This window comes from Rattus norvegicus, chromosome 7 (assembly GCF_021556685.1).
Source record: "Rattus norvegicus strain SHRSP/BbbUtx chromosome 7, alternate assembly SHRSP_T2T, whole genome shotgun sequence".
Taxonomy (NCBI): Eukaryota; Metazoa; Chordata; class Mammalia; order Rodentia; family Muridae; genus Rattus; species Rattus norvegicus.
The window spans coordinates 38,555,502-38,562,500 of NC_141540.1; the positions used below are offsets into that span (position 1 = coordinate 38,555,502).

Consider the following 6,999-nt stretch of genomic DNA (forward strand, 5'->3'; position numbering starts at 1 on the left):
GCTCTGGTATCTTGAACATCTTAGGGGATGTTCAAGGCAACTTCAATGTTAAAGCTTCTTATTCCAATGTCTGCGATCCATGAGTGATCTTTTGGCCTTCTCAAAGGGAGCTTGGGTCACTTCCCCAGCTCTGCCCTCTGTAACACTCTAAGCTCAGGTTGATTCTTTCCAGTGCTGCTGCTGTTCTTGATGATCAACTCATGGTACTGGCATCTCCAATACACAGGTCTTCCATGCAACTAGGCTTCACCAATAGCCTCTCATAGGCTCTCTTCATGGTGCCAAGCCTGAAATCCTTTGCATGACTCCTTCAGTCCCGGGCCATCAACTACAGCTGAGGCTGTAACTTCACCAATGGCCTTCCTTGGCCTCTCACAGTGCCAAGCCTCAGCTGCTCTTCATGACCCCTTCTTATACATTACCAAGTACAGCTACTGCAGGAGGTACAGCCTCAGCCATCTCTGGAACACGGCTTCTTTGTGCTGTCAGAAAACACTTCCCAGAAGATTTCACCTCAATGATGCTGGTTTCTTCTTAATCACTGCTAATTTCTTAGCTCCCGCTCACCAGGATCAATTGTCCCAGTAGTCCCTTCTATACTGGACTCTAAAACCAGAGCCACAGAGCTGAAGCCACCAAGTTCTGCTGTTTGCTGGGCTGGAACATGGCCCCCTTGTTCTATTACATTATTACCAGCTTTCTGTTCTCCAAATCCTTCACCACCTAAGCTTAGCTGTCTTGGAACTTGCTCTGTAGATTGGCCTTGAACTCAGAAATCTGAATGGCCCCATCTCCATTAACTCTGGGACAAAAGGCATGTACCACCATGCCTGGACTAAAGCTTTCCTTCACCTAGAATCTGCTCTATCCTAGACTGGTCTTGACTCACAGATTGACTTGCCTTTCTCCCTGGGATTAAAGGCTTATAGTACCATACCTGGACCTAATCTTAGCTGGGTGGGATCTTGCCCCAAAGTCACCACTCACTTAATTCAATTTAATATCCTTGAACACAGGATTCAGCTTCATTTCACTTCGTGGAGCTCCTTTAATACTCAAACCACATATTTTATATTTTCCTTCCTAAGCTTGCTATGCTTGTTCAAAATGCTCTTCATGAGACTTTACCATAGAACAAAGTTTCTGTTGGGCTTTTTTGGAGACTTCCTTTGTCAATACAATTAATATAAATTTCTTTACCTTAACCTCAGGTAGACTCTTCAGATAGGGGCAAAAAGCAGCCACATTCTTCACCAAATTGCCACAAAAATAGTCTCTAGGCTACATATTGAAATTCTTCTCCAGTGAAACTTCTTGTGCCACGTCTGCACCATTCAAATCATGCTCAGTAACAAAGTCTTTCATATTCCTACAAGGATAGCCCATCAAACACTACTTAAAGCATTCCACTGCTTTCCATATCCCAAAAGCCACATTCTTACAAACAGAAGCATGGTCAGGTCTATCACAACAATACCCCACTCCTGGTACCAATGTCTGTCTTAGGGTGTTACTGCTGTGAAAGGACACACATGACCAAGGCCACTCTTTTAAGGACTACATTTAATTGAGGCTGGTTTACAGGTTCAGAGGTTCAGTCCATTATCATCAAGGCAGGAGCATGGCAGTGTCCAGTGAAGCTGGACAAGCTGAGAGTTCCACCTCTTGTTCTGAAGGCAGCAGTAGAAGACTGGCTTCCAGAAGGCTAGGATGAAGGTCTCAAAGCCCAATCCACAGTGACACATGTAATCCAACAAGGCTATCTCTCCTAATACCTGTATTCTCTGTATGTAACTATATCCTTTGGATGTATCTGCATCCCTTGTTTATGTGTACCTGAATCCTCTGGATATACTCAGATCCTTTCAGCAAAAGATGCATATATATTATCTGTCCTGGTTTCTGACACTTGGTTCCATGTTCACTCCAGGCATCTAGAACCTTCAACTTTGATTTTAGGAGTTGCTAAAAGCTTCACTTTAATATTAGGAGTTGCTGTAGGTACCAGAGGATTGGACAGTGCCTCCCAACTGAATCAGCAGCACTTTTTTCTAATAGGCTTGTTAATTAAAGAAGAAAGGAATTTGAATGGAAAGAGACTGAGCTTAGTTGTCCCTCAGTATTTATGGGGTGGAGACTGTCTCCAGGACCTTGCTATGGATATTGTGATAATCATTATCAATTACCCACTTGATTAGATCCAGAATCACCTGGATGATAGGCCCCTGGTTAAGCCTTTACGAAATTATCTTGATTTGGTTTAAAAAGGTTCGGGAAGGCCTGCCCACTGAGGGCGGCACCACTCCCTGGGCTGGGATCTTTACTGCATGAAAGGGAGAAGGTAAGCTGAGCATAGGCACTCGTCATTCTTCCTAACGAAGGGTGTGGTGTGACCAGCTGCTTCAAACTCCTGCTACCTTGACTTCCTCGCCATGATGGAACCTGCACCTTTGACCTGTGAGCCAAAATAAACTTTCCCCAAATTGCTTTGGTCATGGTATTTTATCACACTTGCAGGAAGCAACTAAAGCAGCTACTACAGTTCACTTAAATCACTGTGGTATTTGCATATAACCTTTGCAATCATATTTATTTTATTGATTCTTGGGATCAAAACCAAGACCTTGTGTATGCTAGGCAGACTTGCTATTACTGAGTTAAGTCTTTGTTTGTTTGTTTTCCCAAGAAATGGTTTCACTATGTAGCTGGCCTTGAACTCAAGATTGTTCTACCTCTGCTTCAAGAAAGTTGGGATTACAGTCATATATCACCATAACCAGCCTCTTAGATACTTTAAATCACTTCTAGTTTACTTATAATGGTAAGTTGATGATGGTGCAGATGGTTATTGAAGTAGGGCATAATTTGCTATGTATCTGTGTTCGTGTGTGTGTGTGTGTGTGTGTGTGTGTGTTTAAGAGAGAGAACATGTGTATTCAGGTGTGTGAGAGAGAAAGAGAAAGTGTGTGTGTGTGTGTGTGTGTGTGTGTGAGAGAGAGAGAGAGAGAGAGAATATGCAGATGTGTGACAGAGAGAAAGAGTGTGTGTGTGAGAGAGAGTGTGTGGCAGGTGTGTATATGAGGGAGAGGGTGTATGTATATGCAGGTGTGAGAGAAAGAGAAAGTGTGTGTGTACGCGAGTGTGTGCACGTATATGTATATGTATGTGATGGAGGTCAGTGGTTAGCCTAGGGTATTACTCATTAGGAAACATCAACTTTGTGTATGAGAGTCTCTCACTGGGACCAGATGATAGCTGGTTAGGCTAGGGTGGCAGCCATTAAGCTTCAGGGATAGTTTTCTGTTTCTGTCTCCTCAGTTCTGGGATTATAAGTGTTCGGTACCATGCTCAACTTTTTATGTGAGATCTGGGAATCCAACTCATCCAACTCATCCAACACAGCAAGCTCCTCACCAACTAACTCTTCAATCCCCATTTAGGGAATACTTTCTAACAGTCATTATGTGTTTTACAGTGACATTTTATTTTATTTTATTTTTTTAGTATTTTCAAACTGCAGCTGGTTAAACTCGCAGTTGATCGAATCTGATGCAGGGGGCTGACTGGCCTTTGTGTAGTCCCAAGGTCAGTAATGGATGTTCCAAAGGAACCGACTGTGATTTCCCCCCCAACCCCCCATGGTTGTTTACATGCAGTTGAAGGCATCATCTGGGCTTTGAAAGCTTCCTGCTCAGTGTGTCCGTTCTGGAGGTCTTCTCTCCTCAGCTGTGCCTGCAAGCACCAGCCCTGAAGCAACAGGGAGCACAGTAAATTCTGGGAGGACTGCGGCTGGTCTTTTGAACTCATTTGGAGTGGCCATCAGGGTGAAGAGATTTGTATCTTCCCAACTTGAACAAGATTTTTCATCTCTGGATGGCTGGTTTGGAGGCTTAGAAATAATGTCCCTAGGCACCTTTCTGTCAGCAGCTCAATGCGAGCCAGGGCACATGGGAGTCTCACATGTGGCTTTTACCACATCAAATGCCAGCCAGGAAAGACCTGCTAAGGGTCATCATAGGTGTCGGGCCTAAGCCAGGGAGGTATGTAGAACAGCTTGGGTTTACGTTATGAAAAATAAAAGCAGCCAACAGCACAGAGTTTCTGTGCAGTCAGCACAGGGATGTCCGGAATGTTCTTTTCACACACTCAGTCACTGAACACTTATTTCTACTCCCCTGCTGTGCCTCCATGCCTTTGCTGAACACTTAATGCATCTACTGTGTATATACATTGTAGGCACGGAAGTTACTGCAGTTAATAAAGCAGCCAGCATCTCTCTCCATGTAGCTCTCCCTCGATGCAGACTATAAGCAAAGAGATAGATCATGTTAACTTCTGAAAAATGGTAAGCACTGTGGGCAAAAAAAATGTCAGGCAGTTTTGGGAGTGTGAACACCCAGCTGATGACGGCGTGTCGATGATGTCTTATACAGGTGGCATGGCATGAGCTGAGGGTAAGGATGCCGGGGTCCTGTCGGTTGCTATGTGTTATAACGCTAAATAGTGGCCTGGTTGCCTCAGAGACGAAGAGATCTTCATGTACACCAAAGGATGCTATGTGACCTTGATCCTTTATTTAAAACTGTTGGTTGAGTAAAGACTCCTTCAACCTGTAGCTGGGCAGAGGAAAGGTAGATAGGGCTTTGACTCTCAGGCAGAAACCAGGAGGAGAAACAGGAGGGAAGAAGGCACCACAGGGTGGGTGGACACAACCGTGAGGGCTGACCAGTTGGAGTAGGAGCCATCCAGGCAGAACAAGGCAAGTGATATGTCAGGGTTACTGACAGGGAAGTAAACAAACCAGCACCAAGCGCTGGTATCTGCCCAGTTCTAGTACTTTACGGCTTATTATAAATATAAAGGTTTTGAGTCTTTTATTTGTGAACTAAATGATCAGAGGTAGGGTAAAAAAAAAATCCCAAGTTATTTTTACTAAAACATTTTGACACCCAACACGGGGTGCCAATGGTAAAAGAATTATCTTTAATATAAATGTAAGCAGCGAATTAATTTGGTGGCTGTATTTCTTTACCTTGTGCTAGCCCCAATAACCACACAGAGAAACCAAGATTTATTTAAAATTGCACCTCAAGAGCTGAGCAGTTCAATGACCTTAACCTCCTATTCCAACCTAGCTCCCTCCTAGCCCCCTCTCATGATACTTGCCTTTTGTTATTGATCTGGTTCTTTGTGTTTCCATAATCTTTCTCTCTCTGGACCCCTTCCTCACGAGTCCAATTCCTCCATTTTCCCAGAGGATCTGAATCTCCCTCTCTCCCTCTCTCCTTCCTTTGGTTGGCAGATGTCCTGCCTTATTCTCTATTCTGCCCAGCCATTGGGTGATCAGCATTTATTGACAAGGCAGAGAATAAATGGGAAGAACTGTTTACACAAACTTGAGACAGGACATTCTTGATAGAAGCATTACAATGACGTGTCAACTGAAACAAGATATGAGGGCAGAGAAACCAGCGTTTGAATGACTCAAGGGTGAACTTTACACAGTGCACAAAAACATAATTTTCCTGCAGGTCGTGAGGATATCACAATGATTGCAGTACAAAGAAGAGCAAGTCAGAGGCCTTGATATGGACACAAATATATGAGAGGGCTGGTATGGAGGCCAGAGGCTGGCGCTAGTGCGGCTGGGAGGTAAGGAGAGCTCAGACCAGGCTCGGGGAGTGGGTGGCTATTCCTGGTCATTGTGAGACTTAGATTTTTCTCCGAGATGAAAGGCTTGGAGAAGTTTAAACAAACGATTAATGTCATTTTCGTTGTTTTCATAGAAGTTCTCTGACTTCTGTGTGCAGACTAGGCTGTGGTGGCGGGGGTGGGGGGTGAGGGGGCAAATAGGAAGTGGGGGTACTGGGAATCTACTGCAGTGGTCCAGATGAGAGAAGGAGGCTGTGGAGGTGTTAGCAGTCAGAATGCACTTCGAAGATAGAACCAATATGAGGAGGAGGTAGGTTGCCTCCCAAAGAGGTCTGGGAAAGAGGAGTGAATGAAGGCGACTTAGTGACATTGGATTGGCCCACTCAAAAGAATGGATTGTTACATGCTGAACTAAGGGTCCTAGAGCTGAAGCAGGTTCTTTGGCTAAAGCCCCATTTGTAGTTTGCTAAGTCTGAGGATGCTGGGTGGGGAGTTTTGAGCACCAAGGGATAAGGTGTTATCTGAGACGTAAGTTTGAGAATTGTTTACCTGCAAGTGCTCTTAAAGAGACAAAATGGTTTGTGGCGCATGTGTGAAAATTTACAGAGAAAACTAAGGGCAAAGTTCTGAGACTGGGGAGTCAAGAAGACCGTGACCAGGGCTTTACATCCTGGGGATTTTCCTAGAGAGAACACAAAAGAATAAGGTCCTCACCTGGCTGGCAGATGTTGGTGGGAGATGTGTAAATCAACCAGGGGCCCATCCTTGCCATGAGTGAACCAGGGTAAACCTGTCTTGGTGCTGCTGCCCATGCTGCCACCCAACACCATCAAATCAGTGGGTGCAGAGAGAGTGCCCTCCACAGAGTTACTCCTCCACAGAGCTCCTACCAAGACACCTGTGTGATTAGCTTTTTTTTTTTTTTTGTCTTGACCTTGAGTAACTGAGGGAATCACGGTTTTATCTTGAGAACGAAATCTGAATCCCGGTTTTGCTTCATCCCAGACATGGCGTTGAGCAAGTCTCCCCGAGAGTCTAAACCCCAAGTTCCTCATGTCCACACATGGCACAGGCTTGTTTCGATGACTGAATAGCATATGCATGGAGAGGTAACCACTGAGCCTGGAAAGTGAAACGGAATGATAGTTTCCACTGCGTGCCAGACGCAGTTACGTGTACGTTTTATGCATCTGTGTACTTAGCCCAACAACCCTCTGAAGCAGGCATGGATTCTTTCCTCTCTAGATAAGGTTAGGTAATTTGGCTGGAAACTCAAGTAGCCAGGCTGCAGGAATTAATCACTTAACCACTGTGCGAGACCATTGCTTCAGGATGCTTAAAATGTTG

At 44.7% G+C, this 6,999-nt stretch overlaps 1 protein-coding gene across 2 annotated transcripts in view; it reads left to right on the plus strand.

Moving 5' to 3' along the window:
- The first annotated feature begins 5,392 nt into the window (after positions 1–5,392).
- The window catches only part of Tmcc3 (transmembrane and coiled-coil domain family 3), a 314,545-nt gene continuing 312,938 nt past the window's right edge, over positions 5,393–6,999 (plus strand). Inside the window, exon 1 of one of the 2 annotated variants that reach the window (XM_087557188.1) lies at positions 5,393–5,652. The gene's annotated coding sequence lies outside the window, so the exon portion shown is untranslated. The remainder of the gene's footprint in view (positions 5,653–6,999) is intronic. The other variant, XM_087557181.1, reaches the window with a different exon arrangement.